Raw genomic sequence first — 15,133 nt, forward strand, 5'->3', positions numbered from 1 at the left:
TGCACTGTCCCTGCACCCGCACTGTCTCCCCCCATGCACTGTCCCTACATCACCCCCTCCTCAAAAAACAACGACAACAATAGGGTGGAACACCGCATGTAAAAAAAAAAATACCCAACGACCGACGCACGTTAAGGCAGCACATCGCATGTAAAAAAAATACATGACGACCGACGAACATTAAGGCGGAACACCGCATACAAAAAATCACCCCGCTATAGAATCAGAATCAGAAACGGTTTTAATCGCCATGTAAGTTTGCACAAACAAGGAATTCACTATGGCGGGACGGTGCATACATTGAACAAGTAGGAATCTTAACTTATATAAAAGGTATACACTCTAACTATACTAACGTTACAAAGTATAAGTAATACCAAAGGGCTAAAATCTTTAAAATTATGAATAAGTAGACCTTATAAAATGCGAATGTAAAATGTTAATTAGCCGTATTAAACAATCTTAAAATACAAAAATACAAATAAGATTACACGTTGTAAGTATGGAAAGGTGTAATTATGTAGATAAAATGTTATAGTAAGTGTAACAGTCATTTTAAGTGTAAAAGTCATTTTAAGCCCTTGGCCTTGTTGAGGAGGCCAACAGCAGATGGGAAAAAACTGTTTTTATGACGTGAGGTTTTGGTCTTGATGGACCGCAGCCTTCTGCCGGAGGGGAGTAGCTGGAACAGAGAGTATCCAGGGTGCGAGGAATCGTCCGCAATCTTCCTCGCTCGCTTCAGGGTCCTCAAAGTGTGCAGGTCCTCAAGGGTTGGTAGATTACAGCCAATCACCTTCTCAGCAGTGCGGATGATACGCTGCAGTCTGCTCTTGTCCTTGGCAGTTGCAGCAGCGTACCAGACGGTGATGGAGGAGGTGAGGATGGACTGAATGATAGCTGTATAGAAGCACACCATCATTGTCTTTGGCAGATTAAATTTCTTCAGCTGCCGTAGGAAGTACATTCTCTGTTGAGCTCTCTTGATAAGGGAGCTGATGTTCAGTTCCCACTTGAGGTCCTGGGAAAGAATAGTGCCCAGGAAGCGGAAGGACTCAACATTGGTGACTGGGGAGTCGCACAGGGTGATGGGGGTGAGTGGGGCTGTATTCTTCCTGAAGTCCACAACCATCTCCACGGTCTTAAGAGCATTAAGCTCCAGGTTGTTCTGGCTACACCAGGTCACCAGGTTGTCAGCTTCCCTCCTATAGTCAGACTCATCCCCATCAGAGATTAGCCCAATGAGGGTGGTGTCGTCCGCAAACTTCAAGAGTTTGACAGACTGGTGACTGGAGGTGCAGCTGTTGGTGTACAGGGTGAATAGCAGAGGGGAAAGGACGCAGCCCTGAGGAGATCCGGTGCTGATTGACCTGGCGGCAGAAACTTGTGATCCCAGTTTGACACACTGCTTCCTGTCAGACAGGAAGTCTGTGATCCATCTGCAGGTGGAGTCTGGCACGTTCAGCAGGGAGAGCTTGTCCTGAAGCAGGCTAGGAATGATGGTGTTAAAAGCCGAGCTAAAGTCCACAAACAGGATCCTGGCGTAGGATGCTGTGGAGTCCAGATGCTGTAGGGTGAAGTGGAGGGCCATGTTAACTGCGTCATCCACAGACCTGTTGGCTCTGTAGGCAAACTGAAGGGGGTCCAGTAGAGGGTCTGTGATGGCTTTGAGGTGTGCCAGGACCAGGCGCTCAAAAGACTTCATTACCACGGAGGTAAGGGCGATGGGTCTGTAATCATTTAATCCTGTTGGCCTTGGCTTTTTGGGCACTGGAATGATGATGGAGGACTTGAGACAGGCTGGTACATGACATGTCTCCATGGAGGTGGTAAAGATGTTGGTGAACACTGGAGACAGCTGGTCCGCGCAGTGCCTGAGGGTGGCTGGAGAGACAGAGTCCGGCCCAGCTGCTTTGTGTGGGTTCTGCCTCTTGAAAAGTTTTTTAACTTCTCCCTCCTGAATGGAGATAGTTGTCTCTGTAGTGTGGGGTGGGATAGGGGCCTCTTGGGTGGGAAGGGGTAGTTCAGGACAGTCCAATTGTCTTTCAAATCTGCAGTAGAACTCGTTCAGGTCGTTGGCTAGGCGGGAGTCGTTAGTGGTGTGGGGGGCTCTGGGCTTGTAGTTGGTGATCTGCCTGAGCCCTCTCCAGACAGAAGCAGAGTCGTTAGCAGAGAACTGGTGTTTTAGTCTCTCTGAGTACAGTCGTTTAGCCTCTCTCACCGCCTTGCTAAACCTGTTCTTCAACTCCTTGAATCTGTCTCTATCCCTACTCCTAAACGCTTCCTCCTTCTCCAACCTCAACCTTCTGAGCTTTGCTGAGAACCAGGGCTTGTTGTTGTTGAAGTTCACCCTGGTGCGTGTTGGAATACAGCAGTCCTCACAGAAGCTGATGTACGACGTCACAGCCTCTGTGAGGCATGGGAGACACGTTCAGTGGAACCAAACACATTTAGACCGGGGCCTCAACGCCGGTACATCACTTGTAGTGGGTTTCCGTGCCTCTGCGAGCAACGGGGGCTTGCATAAAGGCCCTGAAGGGCCAGGCTCATCTCTGGACTCCTCCGAGGAAATCGACTGGGCTCCCGCCAATGGTTCAGCGCGCGCGGTGGCTTCTTGCGAGTTGTGGGTGATGTTGAAGGAAGGAATGTTGAGCGACATACGCAAAATAAAGTAACGAGGAAAGACAAGAAGCTGTCGTGTCGGTTCGAGTACTACAACTGGCGTCAGAAGTGATTGAAGAACCGCGCCGACATGTCAAAGAAAGTCACGAAGAGGAAGAACGTACCGGCGGCTTGTCGGCTGACAGCAGCGATGCAGACATGATACCCCCGTCGGGGCTGGAGGCTCCCGAAGGACCTGGCTGATGGAGCGCCTCCGCGGGAGGAGGGCGACCCAGACGACGATGATAAACCAAGCCCGCCTCATGTATGGAGGGCTGCAATGGCTGAGTGGGAGGCCAGGATGACGGCGCTTGCAAAGGAGTTCGAACGATTCATGCTAACGATACGGGAGGTGCCGACGGGATCGGATCAGCCGCCGCACGAGCCCGCCACACCTGCGGAGGCTGGCGGCGCTGCTGTGTCTCCCGATATGCCAGGAGCGGAGCTGGACACCGATGAGGCACAGGGATCGCCAACTCCGAGCTCATGATGCCGGCTGCACGTGGAACGTTTTGATGCGAAAGTTGGCGACTGGACGGCATTTACACGACGGTTTCAGGCAGCGTACGAGTCGCTCGGGTGGACAGAAGGTGACACGTTATGGGCCCTGCTGACGGCCCTGGACGACGATGCGCTGGCGGCGTTCTACGGCTTCTCTGTGAAAGTTCGCTCGTCATTGACGGAGACATTCGCAGCAATGCAGGACATTTACGAGCCGCGATCGGTCGCCAAGCACAAGTTTCAGTTGAGGCGGCGGGCGGAGACGGAATCTCCCCTCGCCTACCGCAGTGCGCTGGTGACCCTCGGCCAAGCGGCTTACCCGGCGATGGACCATGCCGCCCTTGACTCCTTGGCCCAGGAGAAGCTGTTGCTGATGGCCAAGGAGCTACGGGTCGTCCTTTCACTTCCCAGCAACAGCGACGACGACGAGTCGTCTTTGCATATCGCCAGGAACATCCAAGCCAACCTGGATCTTCGCGACGAACCAGCGGCGGTGATGGCACAGCCTCTGGTGGTATGCGCCGGCTCGGCCGGGGGCCCGTCTGAGTTGGAGGAACCGGGGTCGCTGGCAGCAGCGGCCGCACGGCCGCTCGTGAGCCTGCCTCGCCGCCTCGGGACATACGGAGGTGGCGCCCCACGGACATGCTATGAGTGCGGGCGTCGAGGACACTTCGCACGGGACTGCTGGAGACGGAGAGGCGTCTTCCCGAGGATGTCGGGAGACTACAACTGCGGATTCTCCCCATTCCAGGACCAACAGGCGAGTCATGACACATTTAATACACGGCCGTATCCTTCACCTCACCCATCCGCGACACCACACACTGTAAATCCCCCTTCGTATGATTCGCACAGAAAAGCACCATTACTTCTGACGGGTTCGTCGGATGTAATGGTGCTTGTTCAAGGGGTACAGGTTAGAGTTAGTGTCGATACAGGGGCTTCTGCGACCCTCATTTCTTTGCAAACTTTTCGGTTATTGCCAACCTCGCCCCAGGCTTTGGAACCAGTGGATGGCCCGTGTATAGCGGCAAATGGGGGCAGTTTGGGAATTTTGGGTCGCGTGCTTGCAACGATTCAAGTTGGGGAGGTGTGTGTAACGGGATACATTTTGGTTTCGACTGTTCTGGCCGTGCCATGTTTGTTGGGCACAGAGTTTTTGCGAAAGATGCCCATTAAGATTTCAATTGAGAGGGGACGTTTGGAATTGCCATCAGAGAAGTGCCTTAAATTTCTGGGAACTCCATCTAAATTTGCTCATGTTAATGCTGTGGTGCAGGCGGTGGTTAATCGCATGGTACGTGTTCCGCCTGCGACGCAGATGCTTGTGCCGTTATGCTTGAAAAAGGGCCTGCCATTGGATAACCTGGGGGAAGGTATTTTGTTGACACCGTCGAACAACGTGGCACGGACGCCCTCCTTGGTCGGAGCTTTTACGATGGTGCCGGCAAATTGCGAACCATTTATTCAGATTGTTAATACGGGGCACGAGTCGGTTGTTATTCAGGAAGGGACTACGTTAGCGCACGCGTCGGCGGCGCGGAACTCAGATGGGGATGCGTGCTTGGCAGCAGGGGAAGGAAGTGCGCTGCCACGGGATGATGAAGAACCGGGCTGGTTCCGGGATTTGTACGATTGTAATGATGATTTGACACCCGAGCAGCAATCTCGTCTTCGTTGTCTGCTTTGGGAATTTAAGCTCGGGGAAACATGATGTCGGTCGCACGTCCCTGTTGAGGCATCATAATTCTCACCGTGTGAGCCCGCTGGAGAAGGATTGCATTCGGAAAACGGTGGACGAAATTTCGATTTAAAGCTTTCGTGACTGCAGGGATTCATCTTCTTGGTTCTTTCGGTAAAGTCACGTAGAAGGGAAGTAATAAAATAATAAAATAAAACATAATAAAATAATTCTCACGACGTTTCGGCCACAACGCAAGCAGCCGTCCTCAGGTGAAGAACATGTCTGTCGATAAGACAGAGTCTAAATGACACGTCTTAGGCTTGGAGTGTCTATTTAAGCTGTGAGGGAGGAGGAAGAGAGCCTTGACAAAAGAATTTGCATTTGAAGAGGAATTTAGCACAATAGGTCGGGGGAGATCAAAGACAACTGCGGTCCATGTGAGAGAAAGGCCCGGATGTGGCCACAGGTAGCGCATGATTGGCCACACAGTATCACGTGACCCAGGCCCTTTGAAGCTGGAAATACAAGATGAGACCGGGGAATGAGGTGGTCATCTTGCCTCCTACGTCTTCGCCGTGGACATTTCAGTCAGTCCTTCTTTCTTCGTCACTCACAGCGTCCGTGCGATGCCAGTGACTGCAGCTACGAGGGTGGACGCTTGGTGAACTGGGTAGGTAGGCAGCATTAGACAAGGCTTTTCCCACAATACACTCTCGGGTCATACTGACTAGATGACTTTGAAGGGTTTGTTTGCGCCGACTATAAAGGTATTAAATAAAGATATAAAAAAGCTCCATTGTAGGTTCCATTTTCTAGACAATTTATTTTAAAATAAAGCATTTACAAGGCCAGAGTATGACGAACATGTTTCACAAGGCTATGACTATCTGCAGCCCCGGTGGTTTCCACAAGATTCATCTCGAACATTCTTTCTTGGTGGTTTCCACCATGTATATTTCGTACAGTCTTTCTTGACTTTGATCTCCAACAGTCGGCCCCAATGTCGTCCACCTGCAGTCGTCCTTCAGTCCCCGAGCCAGGGCCCCAATCGCGGGCCTGCTCCCCTTAATATACCTGCTCGGCCACACCCTGGTAACTTCTAGCACTTTCCCCTGGTAGATTATTTCAGCAGACTCTACTGTTTTCTGCTTCCCTTCTCGAACCTTGCCTAGTAGAGGACCCTGCACCGGATTCCACCCATCTCCAATGACCCCACTATAACCCTTGCCATGTACAGTACCCTACATCAACCCCCCCTCCATCCTGTAAAAAACAGCTGTCCCGGCTATGTGGGCAACAATGGGATCGCAGAAGGGATTCAACCCTGTGGGCATGGAGTACATATCATTTAACCTCTGGGTTAACGCGTAACATAGGCCCTTGAATAAGGGGGGGGAAGGCGTTACAACCCAACTTGACCATTCCATATCATAACTAAACTCTTACGTGGGCTACTGTTATATCTATGCCCCTTTTTTCCAAAAATTAATATTAAGAATAATTAGGCCAAAATGTTTTTAATCAAATAATGAAAACAACCCGCTAACCCTCACATGCCACACCAGATAAAAAAACGTGGAAGGCCATTAAACGGCAAGACTTCGGAGCACAGAGAGGTCAGAGACTATCTAGCGATATCCAGATGGACGAAAGGTCGATGGCCTAACCTTCCTAAAACGTCTGGAGATGCACGGATAACGTGCAGAGCAGAAAAAAACAACTGTTGCAACTCGCGTTTTCTTTAACGTTTTCCTTAACGAAAAGTAGAAACTTAAAAAAAATAATCAACCAACGGTATAAGACTGCAGCCTACAATTGGGGCTTTTTATTAGTAATTCCCTTATTTTACTCGTACTCACCGCATATATATTATTTTGTATTGTATGTTTCTATCTACATGACCTTACCAAAAACTAAAGAATACGAATTCCAGCAGTCAAGAAAGCTTAAGTGGAAACTTAGTTACACTTAACCTCAGGACATTAAAATATAACTCGAGTAAAACAGTGCAATCCCTGTATACAGATAGACAACAAACGTCAGGACCTCCCCGCCACCTTTGTCTTCCAACGGTTTGGCACAAACACACGCGTGCCATGAAATATGTATGGCGGGATCTGGCCTCGGGATTACCCACGCAGGGGGAGCAAGGGAGTTAGAGGGTCGCGAAAAGGGTTTATGACCTGACATTCAGGGGTGTCTGTTTTTTTTTTTTTGTTTTTCTTCACAAGAGATGCGCAAGGAGGGGGTCAAAGGGTCGCGAAGGGGAGGTCTGTGCCTGACACTCCTGGCGTCTGTTTTTTTTTCACGTTTTTGGGTTTTAAACACAAACGCACATCACGCAGTGCAGTCTGGTTCGAGTCGTGCTCAGTCTTGCTCTCAGCTTGCGACGCAGTGTTGTGAGGGAGGCTTGCACGGGAGTGGGGGCGCATCGTGCCTCGAGGAGAGATGGGAGGAGAAGGGGTCGTTAGAGTCGCAGAAGTCTGAGTTCAGCCTGGGTCGAGGCTGGGTTTCAGTCGTGCTTCGGCTGGCGGTGCCGTCGTGAGGGAGCAAACACCGATACCGATGGCCGGTGTCACTTCTCGCAGAACGAATTGGCGAGGTGTGGTTAAATGCGAGTGAAGCTTGCGAAATTCCAGCTATCATTCTCGAGCCAGCGAAGACACCCAACGTCAACCCAACGTCAACCCAGCAACGAACGAGAGCATCGTTCATCGCCAGAGCGCTCCAAGCCGGTGAGCGCGCACAGCCGCGTCGTCCAGAGCCTGAGCCAACGCAGCCCTGAAGTAAGGGCGGGTGTCCGTGTGAAGCTGGCAGCGATCAAGGAGAGAGCACGGAGAAGATGAGAGAGAGAGAACGGAGCAGTGGAAAGAGCCTGACAGACAATGCAGTGAGGAAGAGGAGAGCGCCATCGAATGCGCCGTGTGTTTAATACACACACACTTCGAGCAGCACCACCCGGGCGTCACCGAGCGTCGTGCCGACTCGTCATCCAGCAGCGGAGGAACTGTGCGCTATCCGACGACGGAATCATCGCATGCCACGACGACGATTATCAAGAGAACAATACAACGCACACGCAACACGCACACGAATAAGACTTTCAAAAAGTTATCTTTGTATTTCGAAAAGGGTTGCCATTTCAAGGTGGTGCGTTCAATATCAACTGATGCAAAGCAGTTGCTGCCGTCGAGTTACATGAATAAGAAGAGTTTTAGTCATTCATTTTCGTTAATTGCATAATCTTGCTCATGAATATATTGACGTATGCTTTCGCCTTTGCATATTAGAGTGTCATATTTTTGTTTAGAATTAAAATTGTTTAGCACAGAAGTATTTCGAGTGTTTCTTTCCAAGTCCATGCAAAACTGTCTTATTTATAAGAACTGTATCCTGCGTTGAGATATTAATTTGGAGACCTAACATAACAAACACACTAAGATAATCAATTGATACAACTCTGGATAACGAAGCTAAGCCTAATTATCATAACTGCACACATTAACATAATCGCAAGCATCCGCATAAATTTATATGGTTATCTCCATGAGTAGCATAATTTATGCATAGAATTACATACATTAACATAATTTATGCGAGTAATGCGATTTTTTCTTTTTATTTTTTTTTCTTATATTTATCAAAATTTCATAACCCGACATATACAACACTACCCTATTAAAGGTATACATTCTTAGGCAAGCAATACATAACATTGTTAGCCGTACATTTATAACAAGCCGTCAGTATGTATGTGTAGTCGAGCAGCATATTCGACCCAGTGACACTCCTTCTCAGTGCGTCTCTCAATGACTTCGTCGGCCCTCTCATCACGGCCATGTTTATTCCGGTCGTTCCTGAGAAGAGGAGAAGAGAGTGCGGGGACAATATTTCCACGAGGAGGATGCTCCCCTCCCTGGCATTCGTCACGATGCCCCCCGGACCCGGCCTTATTGAGCCTGAATGACCTCTTGTATTGGTGATTCTCTATATGGTTTAAGGTGACTCGGATGAACCACCCATTGCCGGTGTCCCATTTGCATGTGAACACTTTAAGGGTGGAGGATTTTGACAATGTCCACTGGGCCTTGCCAGGGATGGTGTAGTTTGTCTGATGTGCCAAACCAGACCTGGGGACAGTGTAACCAGGCCCGATCGCCCTGCTCAAAGAGTACAGGCACCTCCATTCTGTTCCGCAAAAGTTAGTTTGCTATTTGTGATCCGCCCATCTCCACTATCGCGACTTCGCAAGCTTTACAGAGCCTTTCTAGTGGCAACCTGAGGGAGGCTGGCCACGAAACAGCTTTAGCAGGGAGAGCCACCAGTTAGTCCTCAATAAGTGGCTCAGGGTCTCAAAAAGAAGGGGGAGAGCCGAGTCGATGCATATGGCGCTCTGCGATATGCCCCCAGGATCCCTGGGATGTGCAAGTCCGAGTCCGTGTGATCATTATTTACAACATAGCACAACATTGCGGACAGCATGCGGTAAAGCCTCTCTACTTGTCCATCGCACTGCTGGTGGTACGGTGACATTCGAATGTTCTTAGTGCCCATGACATCACAGACATCTCACAACAGTTTTGCAGAAAAATTCCGACCCTGGTCTGTGAGCAGTTTCTCAGGAGGGCCCTTGTCCAATACAGTGATGGAAAAAAGTATTTGATCCCCTGCTGATTTTGTACGTTTGCCCACTTGACAAAGAGACGATCAGTCTATAATTTTAATGGTAAGTTTATTTGAACAGTGATAGACAAAATAACTACAAATAAATCCAGAAAAACGCATGTAAAAAATGGTATTAATTTATTTGCATTTTAATCAGGGAAATAAGTATTTGACCCCTCTGCATAACATGGCTTAGAACTTGGTGGCAAAACCCTTGATGGCAATCACAGAGGTCAGACGTTTCTTGTAGTTGGCCACCAGGTTTGCACACATCTCAGGAGGGATTTTGTCCCACTCCTCTTTGCAGATCTTCTCCAAGTCATTAAGGTTTTGAGGCTGACGTTTGGCAACTCGAACCTTCAGCTCCCTCCACAGATTTTCTATGGGATTAAGGTCTGGAGACTGGCTAGCCACTCCAGAACCTTAATGTGCTTCTTCTTGAGCCACTCCTTTGTTTCCTTGGCCGTGTGTTTTGGGTCATTGTCATGCTGGAATACCCATCCACGACCCATTTTCAATGCCCTGGCTGAGGGAAGGAGGTTCTCACCCAAGATTTGACGGTACATGGCCCCGTCCATCTTCCCTTTGATGCGGTGAAGTTGTCCTGTCCCCTTAGCAGAAAAACACCCCCAAAGCATAATGTTTCCACCTCCATGTTTGACGGTGGGGATGGTGTTCTGGTGTCATAGGCAGCATTCCGCCTCCTCCAAACATGGCGAGTTGAGTTGATGCCAAAGAGCTCCATTTTGATCTCATCTGACCACAACACTTTCACCCACTTGTCCTCTGAATCATTCAGATGTTCATTGGCATTTCCCATGAATATGCTAAATTCCTCTTGATATGCAAATTATTTTGTCAAGGCGCTCTTCTTCCACCTCCAACCCAGCTTATATATAAGCTCCAAGCTTGGCAGTGTCTCATTCTTCACCTGAAGACGGCTGCTTGCGTTGTAGCCGAAACATCGTGAGAATTATTTAATTATGTTTTATTTTTATTATTTTATTACTTCCCTTCTACGTGACTTTACCGAAAGAACCAAGAAAATGTACATGTGCTTTTTTGAGCAGGGGGACCTTGCGGGCGCTGCAGGATTTCAGTCCTTCACGGCGTAGTGTGTTACCAACTGTTTTCTTGGTGACTATGGTCCCAGCTGCCTTGAGATCATTGACAAGATCCTCCCGTCTTTTTAATTGAGCTAATTCTGCTTGTCAGTTTTGATGTGGTTTCCTTATTCACCAAAGTTCCTGTACCTGACACCATCGCAATCATTGAAGACTTGGTTCATCAAGGACTGAATATTGGGGTACCCCCCTGGTGAGACACTGCTTAACCAATACATACTTCACCTGGAATGGAACTTTCTACAAACAAACTGAGGGCACCCCAATGGGCTCCCCCTATCTCCGGTTGTAGCCAACGTTTTCATGGAGAAATTTGAGACTGACGCCATCCAGACTGCCACTCTACGCCCGACCTTATGGAAGAGGTACGCAGATGACACTTTTGTCATCTGGCCACTTGGCCGGCCTGCTCTAGACCAATTCCTCGACCACATCAATTCCATACACCCAGCCATCAGATTCACCATGGAAGTCGAAAAAGATGGCAAGCTGCCCTTTTTGGATGTCCTAATTAAAAGGAGACCTGATGGTTCAATGAGCCACTCTGTCTACAGGAAAGCCACCCATACGGATGCTTACCTAAAACCGGATTCCCACCACCATCCATCCCAGAAGAATTCCCTCATCAAGACTCTATACCGTAGAGCCCAATGCATCTCCGACCAGGAACACATTGCCAGTGAACTGAAACACGTACGCCAAGCTCTTAAGGTTAATGGTTACTCCGACTACACAATCCGCAAAGCCATCACTCCAACCATCAAGAAGGATCCTGTTGAGGAGCCATTCAAAACCATCACCTTACCCTACATTGCTGGGGTCACAAAAAAGATCTCCAAAATCCTGATAAAACATAAGATCCAGGTCTGATTCAACACAGTACATAAAATCCGTGATCTGGTCCCGTCTCTAAAAGATGTGGTTCCAGACATACAGTACCCTGGCGTCTACAAACTAAGTTGCCTCTGTGGTAGCAGTTACATTGGAGAAACCAAACGACATGTCTCGGACCGCATTTGTGAACATAAAGCAGACTTGAAACACGGTAGGACAAACACCTCAGCCGTGGCAGATCACTGTTACAATTCAGTGGGCTCACATATTGACTTCTCCAAGACAGAGGTTCTCTGCAAGCCATCTGGCTACCATGAGAGATTCGTTCATGAGGCGATCCACATATACAAACACAGAGACAATTTCAACCGAGAAGATGGATTCTGGCTCAGCAATCATTGGAAGGACGTAATAAACCATTTCGTATCTTAACTGATTGTGTTCACGTTTACAGTGACTTTCAGACCGCAGTCCACTCACTGGCATTGACTATATATCTTGTATTTTCCGCAGGGAATGGATTCTTTGCTCCGCTGCAAGTCTCCTACCACCACTCTCCCATTGACATATTTTGTTGCTTCCTCTTAGTATCTTTCACGCGACGGTCAATGGTATAGTGTATAGCGGATTGTATAATAATAAATAGTATAAAATTTTAATGTTTAATACAATGTATATAGTAATATATAGTATCGTAATTGTATAGTGAATATACAGCAGTGTGATATACAGTAGGGTGGGTAGAATAATACATATTGTAATATTACAATGTATAGTCGAGGGTATAGGGTGGTGTATAGTAATACAGTATATAATTTAATATGTTCGGTTTGTCTATGGCATTATCTAGTACGGGGTAGACCCGTGTGATGTAAGAGAATAAAGTTTAGCTGGAAGCATATGATATTTTTTGCGACATAGAATTGTAATGTATTACTTACTGTTAGTAGCTCAGCTTATTGGAGAGTATATTTAGTATACTGATGATACTATGTAGTTTATACTTTAGTTGTTTACGTGGTGGTTTAGTTACTGCAGCTACATACTATTAACATTACTTCCCTTATTAATGCTACCCCTATCCCCTCCCTTTGATGCTGCTAATCCTGCATAATGCACGGGCATAATAACTTTAAACCCCCCGCCCACCTCCTACGCATCCCAGCTTAAACAGATGCTCCAAGCCTGGGGTGTGTCATTCAGACTCTGTCTTCTCGACAGACCTGTTCTTCACTTGATGACGGCTGCTTGCGTTGTGGCCGAAACGTCGTGAGAATTATTTTATTATGTTTTATTTTTATTATTTTATTATTTCCATTCTACGTGACTTTACCGAAAGAACCAAGAAGATGAATCCCTGCAGTCACGAAAGCTTTAAATCGAAATATAGGCGTGAAGTTATGACTTTACACCTTATGCATATGGCTTTGCGGTTCTATTTCTCTGGGGTGTGTGGCACCATTTGAGGTGCTATTGTTTGCACTCACTGAATAATGTTTCATACAAAATCTGACAATCAGAAACAAGTTAAAGATGAAGTAGGACATCCGAATATAATGGTATTGCATGTCCTCACTGAATGAAGTTAAATATAAACATCGGACACTCACAGAGTCAAGTTAAAAATGAAGGACATCAGAATACACTAAATCGCTATGATAAAATCGGACATCAGGATATAAGCTTTTGTATGTACTCATTGAATGAAGTTTAACACATCTGACAGAATTAAATATGAATGACATCGGGATACAATGGTCTTGTATGGATTCACTTCATAAAGTTTCATACAAAAACGGACACTCAAGAGTCAAGTTTAAGATGAAGTAGGACATAGGAATACACTGAATCGCGGTTATGATAACATTTTAATTAGCATAACATTGATTTCTAAGTAATATGGCATTTTTACACAGCGATTTAATACAGCACTAATCGACTATATGAATAAACTACTATAAAAATGTACCTACACTTCGGATATCAATGCCGTTGTTTTGTATCCTTAAACCGCGTATTACAACCAAAATACGTTGAATCGCGGCCGTGATAAAACAACTAGCACAACAATGATTTCTATGTATAAAAAAATACATTTTTGAACAGCAATTTAAAAGAGCACTTGTATCGACTATATGAACAAACTATTTTAAAAGTTACATAAAGATCGGACATCAATGCCGTTATTTTGCATCTGTGAACCATGGAATTAAATTTAAGATAACATTTCTTTTCAAGATGGCTGCCCGATCGACTTTGAGCTGGGTACCGGATCGACAGAGTGGAATCTATCAAATTAGCCACGATTCACAAGACCATACATGGGCAAAAAGACAACACGCCCACTTACTTCCATATATGGGCAAATCTCTGATCGTGATTTCGTCGGGTGTACGATTGTATCGTATTACAGCGCCTTCTCTACGGTGAGGCCACGCCCATTCCGAGTCTGATCTGGCCAATATCCACATCTGCTTAGCTTTGCAATGTGCGCAGCCACGCCCCCCAATGTTTTCTTACATCCGCGATTCACGTGAAAGGAGAACACCTCCAATGAACGTAGGACTAAGGTTGAGAAGCTTTGAGTTGTACAATTAGCGATTACAATAAACAGTAGAAAGATTAACACATGGACCATGGGACACATACCATTAAAATGCGTCGCATCGTTAAAGGAGAGGAAGTGGGCTAGGGCAGGACATGACGCTGAAGGTTTTCCTGCAGTCGAGAATAATGAGTCAGCCAAAGGAGGGAATACGCCTGAGAGGACGTCCATCGAGGGAGATGGATCGATGATATTAGCTTATGTGCATGAGGTAGATGCATCTCACATTGCAGAACCACGAGGTATGGCACTGTTTGGGGAGATGTTCATCCAGCATTGGGGTTGGTCATTGCTGAAGGTGTTCATAAAATATTCCTCACTTGGTCTGTTTAAACAACACACAGTCAACATGCAGTATGTATAAAACAACCCTCAGCCTCAAGCATTATGCAAAACCTCCAGTTATTGGAGAACGGCATGCATAATAATGTTTAGTTGGATATAGCGTTGTGCATGTAATTAAAATCTCACACTCGTTAAGGAGCAACAACATCTGGAAGGCAACTAGGCGGGGAGCTGTAGTCAATATCTGCCAAAGCTCTCATCATCACGATCCATGGGCAGATAGCCCGTAGGTGTCCACTGCACATTTCGTCATTTGTTTCCACTTTCCTCTGTTCACATCTTGCTGGCACCAATGTATTATGTCGTCAAGCGATTCTCTATTAGGTCTTCCTCTCTTTCCAGTTCCTTCCATTTTCCCAAACAACACTTTACATTTTCCTGTTGTTGTCCACTCTACTTATGTGTCCAAATCGTGCCAGGTTCTTTCTCATCACTGCCTGCATCAGGTCTTCTTCTATGTGCAACCTCTTCTATTTTAATTACTATTTTGGTTCAGATAAGATGCGGTATCCTATTGGAATGCATTTAGAATACCAAGATCTTATCACTGTCAGTCTTTTTTCAATGTCGAAGTCTCGCAGGCATACAACGTTGTACTGGACACGCATGTTCTTAAGATGTTCAGTTTGGTCTTGTGGCTGATTTGCTTGCTTCTCCAGTTATTAAATCCTGCCATTACTCCTTTGGCCTTTGCGATCCTCATCCTTGTGTCTTTCG

This window comes from Callorhinchus milii, unplaced genomic scaffold (genome assembly GCF_018977255.1).
Source record: "Callorhinchus milii isolate IMCB2004 unplaced genomic scaffold, IMCB_Cmil_1.0 Scaffold201, whole genome shotgun sequence".
Classification (NCBI taxonomy): Eukaryota; Metazoa; Chordata; class Chondrichthyes; order Chimaeriformes; family Callorhinchidae; genus Callorhinchus; species Callorhinchus milii.